The sequence below is a fragment of the Triturus cristatus genome, chromosome 10 (genome assembly GCF_964204655.1).
Source record: "Triturus cristatus chromosome 10, aTriCri1.1, whole genome shotgun sequence".
In the NCBI taxonomy this organism is placed as follows: domain Eukaryota; kingdom Metazoa; phylum Chordata; class Amphibia; order Caudata; family Salamandridae; genus Triturus; species Triturus cristatus.
Window position 1 is genome coordinate 1047111757 of NC_140593.1, and position 14882 is coordinate 1047126638.

Consider the following 14882-nt stretch of genomic DNA (forward strand, 5'->3'; position numbering starts at 1 on the left):
ATCTGGAAATGCGCCTGAAACCATGGGACTTGCATGGGAACACCCACTGCAATGCCCAGGGAACGCCTGCCTTGCGCAGAGTAAGGCAACGTATCGATTTGCACTGCGTTGCCTTACTCCAGATTTATCAAGCCATCAAAGCCAAACAAAGTGGCTGTGCATGGCTTCATAAATCTGACTTAGAGGCTTATATCATGCATGTACCACTTTGAGTGGTGCAAACGTGACGCAAGCTTCTCATAAATATGCCCCTGAATCTCACAGAGAGCACTCACAACATCTGCATAGTTAAAAGATATGTCTGATGAGGAAAGGAGAGTAAAAGAGGTCAGGTCGGATGGAAAAGTGTTTGAAGATACCAGAAATTAGATATTCACTCTCCACGTCGACAGATTCAGATGAAAGCGGTGAGGAAGAGGACTCTGATAACTCCTGAGGATCGTTGGGTCACATAAGAGCATCTTAAATTTCCATTGCAGGATTGAACTGATGAGCCATGTTTTGAATACCACCAAAGCAATATGTGTGTCTGATCAGTATCAGATAGCAATAGAAGTACCAGAGGGGACAAACAGCAAGCAGTTGCTGCTTTTTCCTGGCTTTTTAGGTCTGGCATTAGCCAAGACCTTTTGATTTTACTAAAATTAGATGTATGATGTACTTATACTGACTTTCAGCTTGCCCTCTTCCTCGATTGGTCTGTTATTGTGTCATTCATGTGTTTCTTTCAGCAACTACTGCATTCATTGTGGGACAGTGGGTCAACCCCCTTCAGCCATTGGCTAACATCACTGTGCGTGAGGTCCTTCTGCCCTTTCACAAGGAGCACATCCACACAAAGATGTTCCAGTATATACCAGGAGCTGCAATGATAATGTGTGCTTTTTGAGACAAAAATGCTTGCTTTTAGTCAATGTTATTTAGGTTGGTGAGGGCCCAGCAGCTTCACCAACAATACATTTTTGGAAATACCATGACAAAACAAAAGAAGCATTGACAAATGGCAAAAGGCTGCTGGGCACTGCATGACTTATTGGCTACCCCAATGCTTGTTCTTATTGATGTTCATGCATCCAATAGCTTTCAGTCCTCCAAGGATCTCCCAAGCTTCTCACACTGGATCCTGCTTTAATTCTTTCCAAGTGACCTTCCACCATTCCACAACAACACCAAAGACAACAATAGAATGGCACCACTCAACAGTCAAGTTATCAAAGCTAGCTGTGCCCATACCCAGCCGTGCCCACGCTGTAGCCCACACTTCAAGCACTGGAAGGAAAGATGACCCCGTTGTTTGACTACTATTCCACAAATCTGCGGTGAAAGGGAATTTCCTCCGCTCCCGAAAGCTGAATGTAGGTGAACGTAGGTGCAGGAAGTATGATTGATGTCACTTTTTCGACCTAGATACAATAGATTTGCTTGTAATGGATGATTTGTGATGCAGTTCATGCTTTATCGTGAATACGAAATGGGTATAGCACTCCTGAACCTGTCTTAGATACACTCGGTCTGGGGACTTCATGACTAGAATAATGAATTGCTTAAAGAAGGTCTCGTACACCATCTGGCAACGTATCTGCAACAGCTATTTTGGTTGCCTTGAAGTTCTTACACGCTTGTTCTTTAGCAAAGGTGGCTCCAAATATTATCTGTTGCTCGGTATCATGTTTTATGTGCTATTTCTCAGATTGTTCAATTGCTTCTGAGAACCTTAGGTGGCCCATTAGTGCACTGACCATGTGCCTATTGCTAGTCAAATCTGTGCTTTTAGACCTGAATTTTGTTTGACCCCCGGGACTTCCTAGAATTCATGAATGGCCACTGACCAGTTGTAGTAGCTACGTCACAGGAGCTGCTGTAGTTGTTTTTTCTAACCCTCCTCAATGTGTGACTTGATATTGACTATCAGAAATGAGGTACACATGATCGCCCCAGACTTCTCATTGCCTGCACATTGAATGAACACAGTACCGGTGGTGAAATGCTTCTCCCGACAACCCTATGAGTGGAAATTTCACACAAAAGATTTGATTTGAGGAGTTTTATTCACCACTTTCACTGGGCAGGCAGGTGAGAAGCTTGCATCCATTATCATTGTGCACAAGTTACAATAGCGTACTTTGATCATAGTGATGGGTGGTGGCTTCGGTTGTGGTGTTAATACCAAATGTTTCCCGTATTAACATTATTGGCCGGTGACAAAATGTATACACAAGCACTGTGCAGCAGTTAGGTCTTTAACTTAAATTTCCTCGTCCATTACTTCTTGCTTGCTTTCTCCAGGGCTCAAATTATTGTTGTCAGAACAGTCGATGGAGACTTGCAGGTGGTTCCAAGGTGAGGAGTAGGCTGTACATTTCATAGGCATAATCCGTGTCATCCAACATCCTTTTGCTGGATCTGGGGGTATGAAATAAAGTTTTTGGCATGTGAATCATTGAGATAATCTGCTCCTTTTCACTATATGGCGACTAACCATGATCTACTAGTAGGTCGTCCTTCGATGCCGCAAGGACCTCCACTGATGCCTAAAATCTAATCACATGATTCTACACTTTCGCTTCTTTAGACATTAACATTTGAGCATGTGCTGTTACAGGACCAAGCACAGACTAGTGGCCTAAATATGTATGTGTGCCATGATGTAATGACCTTGTGATTGGTGGGCTTTGAGCTGTCTGAAATCAAATGGCTGTCAGTTTCAGTGTCCTAGCCTCTCAGTGTAGAAGCGGCCACAAGCTGCATCACTGCTCGATGTTGTTTACGGATATCCAACTTACGTCTTGGGGCCACTCGTCGCGGAGTACCTCTCAAAATATTGCAAAGCTCAGCACAATTCTGGCTTCGTCACATCATGCAGGAGTCTAAATGGGCACTCTAAACCACCCACCAGTTCCATTCTGCCCCCTTACCCCTGCCCTTTTGGCTAATTTAGGTAACATTATAGTCTTGAAGTCACTGTTTTGAGTATTGCAGATATACAATTGTCACCCCACGCTGGTCTGCCTGTTATGCAAACACCTCATTCTTGTTTTGAATTGAATTGGAGTTTCAAATCTCCCATACGTAATGCTTCGCTTTTGTTACCTGGAACTGAAGTTTCAAATGGATCTTTCATCTTCACACAGCCCCACCCTTCCTATCTAGCAAACGTAGCATTATTTTTTATTAATCAAATGAACTGTATTATGTTATGCAGATTTGTATAGCGCACTATCACACGGGAGGGTATCCCGGTGCTGAGCATGTGCGAGCCTAGCCACACCTAGGGCCTTATGGTACTACTCAGACAGCCAGGTTTTCAGCTTCTTGCGAAACTCAAGAAGTGAAGAGGATGTCCTGATGTGTATCGGCATGGCATTCAATGACAGATCTGGTTTTCTGTATGTGTGGGATCTGTGCAAGTAGGAGACCAGCTGAGCAGAGGTCTCTGGACGGTTTGCGAAAGCAGATGCGATTGTTGGAGTATGCTGGGCCTGGGTTATGCAGTACCTTGAAAGTGTGGGTGAGGAGTTTGAATTGTGCTCATTTGAGAATGGGGAGCCAGTGGAGCTCCTTCAGGTGTGGTGTGATGTGAGTGCGGCGTGGGAGGTTGAGAGTAATTCTGACTGCAGAGTTTTGAATGGTCTGCAGACATCTGGTGAGTTTTTTTTTGTTGATCCCGACATATAGGACATTCCTATTGTCTAGCTTGCTTGTGACCAGGGCGTGCATGATGGTTTTCAGGGTACTGATTAGGAGCCATTTGAAAATCTTACTCAGCATCTTCAAGGTACGGTGGCATGATGCGGTGATGGCATTTACTTGGGCGGACATGTCAAGTTTGCTGTTGATGATGATACAAAGGTTCTTGGAGTGGGTAGTGGGGTTGGGTGTTGGCCCTAGTTCTGTTGTCCCCCTGTGGAGCCCCAGGGTGATGTGCTCCTCCCGAAGATCATGATTTCGGTCTTGTAGGTGTTTACCTTTAGAAAGTGGGTCTTCATCCAGTGTGTGATTTCAGTCATGCAGGCATTAAACTTAATCCTGGTACAGGGTGTCTTGTTTGTGAGGGAGAGAATGAGTTGTGTCTCATTGGCGTAGGAGAGGACGTTGATATTGTGAGAGCAAATGATGCTGGCTAGAGGGATCAAGAATGCTTTTTTTTATTTTTATTTTTTATTTTGTAGTTGGTCAAGATACATAGCAGTCGCAAGGATCACCTTTCCACATTCCTCGCAGGAGACCCACTATACAATACAAAATCAATTAGTGGCAAGTTCAACCCTTATAAAAGCAGGGATAAAATCAGCTTCCCCTCCCTTTTACCTCCCTCCCAGAGTTCCAGTCTCCCCTCCCACCCCCATCTCTAGTGGATTAATTATTCCCCGGTATTGCATCCAGTGGCCCCATATTTTCTCAAACTTCTGCACTGCCCCCTGGCCTTATAAATTTTCTGCTCAGCCTGCTGGCACCAGTCCAGATCTTTCTTCCAATCCTTTATCTTTGGGGGCCTATTTGCTCCCCACATTCTCGCTAGGTTAAGCTTTGCCACCACTGCCGCCACCCCCAGCCAGGTGCCTATTTTCCCTGTCCATTTTTCCTCAACAGATATCCCCAGCAGCAGCCACTTAGCGTCCAGTGATACTGGTACGCCTGCCACTTCTGTCAACACTGCTATTAGTTTGGACAAATAGATCTGTATTTCTGGGCAAGACCATAGCATGTGAAAGAACGTGCCCAGCTCTCCACACCAAGAAAAAGAATATTTCTCTACCTGTATGTTTCAATATGTACACAGTATCATCTATTGAGACATTGACACTCTGATTAGACCAACAAACAAAATTTTATTTTTCATGTTATATTGCGGTCAGACTTGATCAGTTCCAAAATAATGATATGGAAACATTAATAATAATGCATAAAAGTAACAAAGCGTTATATGTGCAACAACATGAATCAAAATACAAAGAAAGGTCCCATATAAAGTCATTCACAACACACTCTCAAACTCACACCAAAGTCATACAACACCATCAATTCATACATCTCACTTATACCGACAATAGCTCAAATGAACATAGAGGTCCCACATGCAAAAGGTTAAAAAATCAATATATAGATATTCAGTACAGTGTGTAATCGTACATAGATTTTTAAAAAATATATATATATGATATATATAATTTCAAATACAATTTCAATTTTTATAGAACAAACAGAAGAAATTGTAGGGGGAGAGCCTCATTAGATGCGCCAACGTGCGTTTCGGTGACCACACCCTAATTCGGGTACCACCTTCCTCAGGGCGTACAAAGACCGTAAAGAGCGGTGAAGTACTCATACAAAATCCCAAGGGCCACACTTACCAGTGGCCCGCAATATATATATTATGAATAAGTCAGTCGGCAACGGAGAAGGTTCAGAAGCTTTATTGGCCAAAGCAGAACTCTACGCAGAGGAGCCTCATCGATCCTCACCCATCAGGTGCGCCGAGGAAGACTGAAGTCTCCTTGACAAAACCACACTTATATACATAACAGATTCAGCATACAAAGCCATACAAGTGGAAAAGTACCAGTTAGTCCATGGGCTCCTGGATGAGCTCATACAGTGTTGGGTTTCTGCCTTACACAAAAGGTTGCTATCTATACAGAGGAGGTCGGCAGGGTTACTCCCTTTTCGTCCCAGGGCCTGAAGGAATTTGCTTGATACTCCCTACAGCAGATGTGACCTTGGGCCTCAGCTGTAAATACCGCTAACCTGTCTCTGGGCTGGTACGAGCTAAATCATGAAGATGGTTGCTAAAGGAAACCACGTGATCTGACACATGGTCTATCGCAAACCAAGATGGCTACAGTATGGTTTTCGGCCCTTTTTGTCGTGTAAGAAGGAACAACAGAACGCGTTTCTTCTAGGACATATCAATAGACGTTTATGGGATCAGAACACCGTCATAGATACATTATGCTAACTTTACATGGTGCTAATAAACGGAATAAATGATTTTTATCCTTCAGATCGGCCCTTTTTAGCATGATGTAGCTAACATACTACCTTAATCTTCAAAGATGCCCTCATCTATTTGCATCATGTCATATATCTCCTTCTGTACTAGCTGAGTGCCTATCTTAGCTGAACGTGGTTTAGATTCGGGAAGGGCAAGAAGGAGTCGATTTGTGCAATAGGAACAGCAGGCAGGTCCACATTGTATGCAGACACAACAGGTGAAAAGGAAACCGGATATACCCAAAAGGATCATGATCAATTTCCATCCCCAAGTAGCAAAGAGGCCCCAGAACCAGCTAGAAAGAGACCAGGTACCGGTATCTGTATGAATTTCAGATGCTAAACGGTGCAGTTTTTGGATGGCTAAATGCATAGAGGGGGCGGAGTCAGGTATATACACACAGCAAGAACTGCCAATCACTCTGCATGCTCCTCCCCGATCAGCTAAGATAACGTCTAAAACCATGCGATTTTGAAGCGTTACGAGCCGGGTCGCCTGAAGCTCAACAGTTATGTTGGTTAATATTCCGGCAGTGATATTCACTACTCCCTCTACTACCCTAGATAATCTTCGAATTTCTTTACTGGTCAAAATGGGCCCCCATATTGGCAAGACTCCTTTCATTATGTCCACAAAGTGTTGCGCGGGAGGATCGGTCTGATCAGTGGCATCCCCCGTGGTAGCTCGTTTTCCTAAGCTTCGCCGGTTCAGTGAATGAGTCTTATGATAGTCAGAAGGGGCTATATAGACTGGGGGGTATAGGAAGGACAAGTAACATCTACCTGACCATCCTCTGGGGAGCCACGTGTATGCATTTTCCCCACATACAAAGTATACATTCGGAGGAGTGAGCATCGGCGGGCTACTGAATGTTCATAGTCTGTACGTATAATTGCATTTACTAAATCCAACTGCTAAATGACCAGTGCCATGTATACAAAAGGAAGATGACGCATTCAATACCGGGACCGGAATAACCTTATCATTTGATACATTTCGTTCCTGAAAATATTTAAAATACTCAGTGAAATTAAAAGACATAAAATCCAATACTTCATCCTTTAACCAAGTGTCATTTGCGTATGCAGTATACTCATTCATGCAAGCAGTGGGGTCTAGAGTACCATCTGTACCAGCTTCATTCGGAGTGAATCCCTGATGTACTTCTATATATGTTAGAATCATTTTGTAGTCCTTTTCAGAAAATCGGTGCTCATCAACAGTATAGTGCGTATATATCATCGACAGCAATTTAAACCATGCTACACAACTGCCTAGATATGACAAGAGCATTGAAATGAAAAGATCATGCTTGTGCATAACTGAGGGGAGGAGGTCACAGACCCAGCAGTCTGTAGTATTAGTCGAACTATGGGTCTGGTGCAACATTTCAATAAAAGCATTCTTTACATATGCCTGACGATGTCTTTCCTTATGCGGGGCGAATGTATGAAAAAGATGTTCTTCAGGGGCAGGAGTAGAAGGCACCAGGGTGTGTAGAGGGTGACGACATTCCAAATAAATGAATACTCCTAAACATGCTACTAGTGATACAGGTATTATAACTATGAATACTATCTTAATACGCAAGCTCCAAGTAGAAAACATAGGCATATAGGGGTGCAGGGGGCGTGGAGCTATAGGTTGCTCCTCCTCAGGAACAAAACGAGCACAGGGATCCTTCTCGCTAAAAGTCCAAATATAGAGGAATAGGCCTACTTGCAGTGCAACCTGCCAGAGGGTGCTTCTTTCCTGTGTCCGTTTAGAGCCTCACAGGCAGACTCCTATCGTTCATCAAAAAAGAAAATATCAAAACAGAAAAATTGCAAAACCTTCTCGCGTTGGAGCTGCACTTGACGCAGCTCTTTACTGAAAACAAACTGCACCTGGGCCCCACTTAATCAATCTATGTCTCTATTTTCTTTCTGAACAGAGCTTTACCGAAAGTTCAGAGCTCTCAACTAGTTCAGTCCAGTGTTCTCTTAGAATATACCAGGATTTATTCAAGTCTCTCTGCACTTTCTCGAGACTGAACCTGGTATCTTTGCTCTCTGTCAGGGCCGCAGGTTATAGCGGACATGACCAGGTGTTCGGGGATCAGGGAAGAGAGTGGGCACAGCGGGATCAACTGTAATACGGGAAGTATGATCTCTTGGGTCGGATACAACATTACCGGGAGCAGAGCCGGTCGTAGGTGTTTTTGGACTCACTGTACCTCCCTCCAGCCCGTTCACTTCTTCTCGGGCTTCAGAGAGACAGGAATTTTCAATGTGCTGCTCACAGTCATGCGCTGACCCTTCACTATTATCCTGCAGGTCGTCTGGCAACGGGAGAGGAACTCTTTTCAAATGTGACACGTGAATCCAGTGCCGCTTCCCTTCAACTTTGACAGCCGTTCTTGTGGAAAGGAGGATCTGATGAGGTCTGGTCCATCGCGGATCCAGACTCGATTTTCGCTGGTAGTTCCGGATCAAGACCCACTGTCCAGGTTCAAGACGATGTCCAGGACCCTCCGGCAGGGGCTGCAATACCGCTGATATCTGTTGATGAATGGAACGAAGATCTTTGGTTAATGCATAAAGATAATCTGTCAACATTGGGTACTCAATGTCCCTAAAGGATTTTGGTCTCGGTACACCCCATATATTAGCGGGCCTACCAAATATCACCTCATATGGTGATATTCCAGAACGAGAGTGGGGAGTGGTTCTTACAGACAATAATTCTAGGGGTAGGAGGTCAGGCCATTTCAACCCCGTGGTGTCTTGCAGTTTAGCCAATTTCAACTTTAAAATCCCGTTATACTTTTCCACCAACCCTGCTGATTGGGGGCGACGTGCAGCATGAAACTTTTGCCTAATGGATAAACCACTACAAATGTGCTCTATAAGGTTGGCATTGAAATGTTTCCCATTGTCACTCCAAATTACACGTGGCAACCCATAGCGAGGGAAAAATTCCTTTACTAGAGCTTTAGCTGTGGCCAGAGCGGTATTCTCCTTGGTGGGGTATGCTTCTACCCATTTACTAAATGCGCAAACCACTACTAGAACATATTTGAGATTATTTACCCGTTCTAATTGAATAAAATCCATTTGTAACACCTCAAAGGGTAAGGTGGGGGGCGCAAAATTCCCTTTCAGTACAGGAACCCTACCTCCTGGATTATGCTGTAAACAGATCATACAATTCTGAACCAAATGTGTTGCAGTTTTATTAATATTGGTGTTGTACCACACGGAATCTAGCACTGCACAAATGCCCTTAACGCCTATATGCGCAGGACCGTGTGCCATGGATACTATCACATTCACAAATGCATTTGGCAGTAACCACCTACACTTGTCTGACAGGTCGATCCCACAGCAATTTCCTTTGGCAAGGTCAGGGCAGTCAACAGTCTCAAAACCAACGGGCCGTTCCTTATCTTCTGGCCATGCGAAGTAAGGAAACCCCTTTCTGCTTATAACCTTCCAAAGTTATGTGCTACACCGAAAGCGTATTGGCTATCGGTGTGGACATTCACTCTCAAACCTTCACAAGCTCGAAGCAAGGCTACTAACTCGGCAGCCTGGGCAGATTGATAAGGAACCTTGGCCGTTTCAACTACAGTTTGAAGAGTGGTAATCGCATAGGCAGATGTGGTAGTGCCATTCGGTAACTTAAAACATGAGCCATCGACATACAACTCCCCTTGTGGATCAGATAAGGGAGTGTCTGTCAGGTCTATCCGTCCCTTCGTTTCTTCCTCTGTCCGAAACATACAGTCATGTATGTCCTGGTCTTGCTCTTCCGTAGGGAGGGGTAGTAACGTGGCGGGGTTCAGAGTGGCACATCTCTTGATTGTGATATGGGGGGCAAATAGGGTCAACTCATATCCTGTAAGACGCGCACTAGCTAAGTGCTGCGTATTGGTTCTGTTTAGTAATACATCCACAGCGTGAGGCACCATCACCGTGAGGGAAGCGCTCTGGCAACATTATCCAATACCGCCGAAAAGTATGCACAAGGTTTTTGCTTACCACCAAAACCCTGTGTTAACACAGAAAGCGAGCAACCGTCCACCTCATGCACGTAGAGTGTAAAAGGCTTCCGGTAATCAGGAGTGCCAAGCACAGGAGCAGAACACAAAGCAGATTTCAGAGAGACAAAAGCCTCCTGACATTCAACAGTCCAATGTAAAGGTTCATGCACATCCTTAGTTGTCAGGTATAGCAAGGGTTTAGTCAAAAGGGAAAAGTTAGGAATCCACTGGCGACAGTAAGAGGTTATGCCAAGGAAAACGCGGACATCACGTTGCGTGCAAGGGACAGACATGTTAGATATAGCTGTTATACGATCAGGAGTTAGACGCCTTCCCTCCTTTGACAGGAGATGACCTAAATAGGTCACCTCCGGTCGACAATATTGAAATTTGGACAAAGATACCTTATTGCCATGGTCAGCCAAATGCCGCAACAATCGAACAGTAGCATCTCGGCAACCCTGCTCAGTATCCAAAGCCACCAATAGATCGTCTACATATTGCAACAATACATTACCATCAGGCAAGATTAGAGTATCCAACAGGGTTTTGAGTGCTTGACTATAAATACTAGGGCTTCCTGTATAGCCCTGAGGAGCGCGACACAATCTGAAGCTGCGACCAGCTAATGAGAAGCCGCAAAGATATCGGCTATCGGGATGAATGGGGATGCTGAAGAAAGCGTTTTTCAAATCAATAACCGAGAAATATCGAGCTGTAGGAGGAATCATGGTCAATATGGTGGTTATATCAGGTACCACGGGATACTGAGGTACCACGATCTTGTTTATTTCTCGCAAATCAATCACAAAACGATATGTGTCTACATAATCAGGGTTGCCATCTATAGGGGCCCGCTTAAGAATAGGAAGAATGGGGCTATTACATATGTTGGAGGTTGTCTCTTCCACCACCCCAGATCGGATTAGATCCTGAATAATGGACAACAAAGCTCCTTCACCAGCAGGGGCAATTTTGTACTGCGGAATTTTCGGTAACTGAGCATTCTCCTTCAAGGTAATTGATATTGGGTGTATTCGTAACAGACCCATATCAGTGTTCCCGGTGGCCCAAAGGGTTTTTAGAATCTCTGTAAATTCAGGGGGCAAAGTGTCCGTCTTAGAAAAGTACTGCACCGAAGGGGCTCGGACAGTCAAATAGACACCGTCGGGGGAACAATATATGCGAGCATACAACCTTTTCAGTAAATCTATGCCTAACAAATTCTCCCCACATTGCGAGGTGAGAAGGAATGGTGACTCAATAGAAATAGGACCCAAAGCGAAAGAAAGAGGTTGGGAAATGGGGCTCACCACCGGAGTTCCAGAGAAACCTACGGACACATTATCTTGGCCAGACAGAGCAGCCCCAGGGACAAGGGCATGTGAAACAGAACTGTTCATAGCTCCGGTGTCAACTAGAAACTTACCCGATGCGCCCATTAAATGTGCATTAACATAAGGTCCGTTCTGATCTATAGGAATTTATCAGCGTGTGGCGCTATTAGGAGAACTGTGTGTGGAGTGCCAGCTCGCGTGTTTTTAAGCTCCCGTTTTGTATTTCTTTTTATTGTACTTAGGACATTTATTCCTTGTTTTAAAACTGCCTGGCCCACATACCCCCACCTCTGCCATCTTAGCTTGCACCCTAATTGGTCAACTCACCGCTCTTTGCGGGTCCTTCGCCCTCTCTCGAGGCGGCCATCTTTGTTGAGGGGAAGCAGCGCGCAGTCAGTCCTTTCTCTACCTTGCTGGTTCAGTATATAGGTAGGCAACTCTGCTCAGTGCGTCCTTTATCAGCGTGTGGCGCTATTAGGAGAACTGTGTGTGGAGTGCCAGCTCGCGTGTTTTTAAGCTCCCGTTTTGTATTTCTTTTTATTGTACTTAGGACATTTATTCCTTGTTTTAAAACTGCCTGGCCCACATACCCCCACCTCTGCCATCTTAGCTTGCACCCTAATTGGTCAACTCACCGCTCTTTGCAGGTCCTTCGCCCTCTCTCGAGGCGGCCATCTTTGTTGAGGGGAAGCAGCGCGCAGTCAGTCCTTTCTCTACCTTGCTGGTTCAGTATATAGGTAGCCATGCCAACGTGCCGCGGTCACGCGCTGCGGGGACGCCGAATTGACGCCGGAGTTACGCCAGAGTTGAGCCCGTCTGTGCCCGTCCGGGCCCGGACGGGCCTAGGGCCTGCCACCATGCCCGACTCTGTGGCGCCATTTACTACTAGGTTTCGATATGGGAGGGACGCCCTATTTACTTTGCGTCCGCCCCACCCTATTAGTTGTAGCTTTGCACAGATGGGAACTATTCCGTTTTTACCGTGTAGAGCCTGCCCCTCCGGCCACAATTCAGTGGCTGTGAAATCTGTTCTTTCCATGGCTTTATTAAATTGCCGGTCCTTGCCGAGCCATGCCATTGAAATTAACTCACTTATCCTAGACCACGAGTTTGATGTGTTGTATCTTACTGAGACCTGGCTCTCCCCCAGCTCTGGTCCTGACATGGTCAGAGCACTCCCCCCGGGCTTTCACATGGTCCATCTTGATAGACCTAAAGGGAGGGGAGGAGGAATTGCAGTTCTCTATAGAGACACGCTCGCTTGTAAGATTCAGAATGGAGGGGTGACTGATTGTGAGAGCTTACAGTTCTCCCTTCGGTTGTCACCTACAGTGTCTTTGGTAGGTTTGTTGATTTACCGCCCTCCTGGACCCTTGGGTAGCTTCCCTAACTCTCTCCTTGAAACTATTGCACTCCTTGCCTCTTCAACTGCCAACTTTGTTGTCCTCGGGGATTTTAATATCCATCTTGAGGACCCCACCAATACCGCGGGAGTCGATTTGCTCGATGATCTTAAATCTTTCGGAATTAATTTGGCCAACTCGGGCATGACCCATGAGAAGGGCCACCTGCTTGATCCCATACTTTCCAACCTGGACCATCTTATTCCATCTCCGGCTCTTGCCCTGCCTTGGACAGACCACTTTTTGGTGTCCGCGACATGGCAATTCGATAGCCCAACTGCGGTGGTCCCACGGGTTCACACCCTGGAGAGAGCCTGGTCGAGGCTCCCAGTTGACACCTGGGTGGCACACCTGGAGGCCACGCAGCCCCCTCTGGGAGCTAACCCAATAGTTGCTGATGCGAATCTTCATACCTGGCTCGTGGATTCTTTGGACACTCTCCTACCCAAAAAGAAACAACTTACGAGGGGGAAGAGAATGGGCTCTGCACCTTGGTATTCGTCAGAACTGAGAACCCTGAGGAAGGGATGCAAGAGGCTAGAGCGGTCCTGGAGGAGAGACTGGAGTGAGGCGAGTCGTAAAGAATATCGTGCGGCCCTGAGCAGGTATAAATCCGCTATTCGGGTGGCAAAATCAGGATTCTTTGAAGAGCGTATAGGCTTGGCGGCCAACTCTTCTAAAGAGTCATTCAGGGTTATTAAGGAGCTACTGAATGTTTCCGATCCTCAGGTTTTCCACGAGGACCCTCGCAAAAAATGTATAGAACTGGCCTCGTTTTTTAAAAGCAAAATTGACAATATATTGGCTTCCCTTCCCCGGCTAGGTGAGGTCTCTTCCTTGGAGGATAATTCCACCTCCCAACTTAAGTTGCAATCGGTGGAGCTGGCCTCCCTTGGTCCGGTCACTAAGGAGGAAGTTTTAGCGGTTCTGAGGTTTATGAAGAGCGGCTCCCCGAAAGACCCAGTACCTATTAAATATCTCAAACAGGTGTCATCTACAATCGGTGGCCCTGTGACGGACCTGATAAACCTGTCTCTCGTCCAGGGGGTAGTCCCCCCCAGTTGGAAAGGGGCGGTGGTTAAGGCCCTTTTGAAAAAACCCAACCTCGATCCCGCCGATCTCGCTAACTTTCGGCCTATCTCCTTGCTGCCGGGTATCAGTAAGGTGGCTGAGAAGCTGGTGAACAGCCGCCTTTCGGACTTCTTGGAAACCAATTCCCTCCTGGGCGACTCCCAAACGGGTTTTCGCCCCGGTCAGGGGACTGACACCGCCCTGCTGGCGGTCGTGGAGAATGCGAGGAGCATGCTGGATTCGGGGGGTTCAGTGGCAGTGATCCTCCTGGATCTCAGCGCTGCTTTTGACACCGTGGACCATCAGGTGCTTCTCCAACGGCTGTCGGGGGTGGGGATCACGGGTCTGGCCCTCAAATGGTTTGCTTCCTTCCTGGAAGGTCGCTCATTTGAGGTATGGGAAGGCCAGGAAAAATCATCTTCATCCCCTCTCCAGTGTGGTGTGCCACAGGGCTCTTCATTGAGCCCTACCTTATTTAACGTTTACATGGCCCCCCTGGAGAGTGTGGTACTGCCGCTGGGTATTAAAATCATCAGTTATGCTGATGATACTCAGCTGGTGGTAGGCCTCTCCCAGTCGGCGCACCATCCCGACCGGCTGCACACGTGTCTTGAAAAGATCTACACGTGGATGTGCAGCTCAGCCCTAAAGTTAAATGGCTCCAAGACGGAATTGATGCTGCTGGGGAACTCTTCTCCATCTCTGTCCCCCAGCAGCTGGCCAGACTGTCTGGGACCGGTACCCCCCCCCAAGCTGGAGATCAAGAGCCTGGGGGTATGGCTGGAGCAGGACCTATCTTTTAAAACCCATGCCAAAAAGACTGCTGGCGTGTGCTTTGGCCTGCTCCGCTCAGCCCAGAAGATTCTGCCTCTGCTCCCAGTGGCCACTCGAAGGCTTCTCATCCAGGGACTTATCATCTCGCGGCTGGATTTCAGCAATGCGCTTTTCCTGGGTGCTCCCGAATCTACCCTGAATAAACTGCAGCAAGTGCAGAACGCGGCTGCTAGGCTTCTGACGGGTCTCCCTAGGCGTCAATCTGCTCGCCCGGCGTTGAG

At 46.5% G+C, this 14882-nt stretch overlaps 1 long non-coding RNA gene across 1 annotated transcript in view; it reads right to left on the reverse strand.

The window, feature by feature from the left end:
- Nucleotides 1–4857: 4857 nt before the first annotated feature.
- The window catches only part of LOC146796523 (uncharacterized), a 33447-nt gene continuing 23422 nt past the window's right edge, over nt 4858–14882 (reverse strand). Inside the window, exon 3 of the long non-coding RNA XR_014969625.1 lies at nt 4858–8532. This is a non-coding gene — a long non-coding RNA (uncharacterized LOC146796523). The remainder of the gene's footprint in view (nt 8533–14882) is intronic.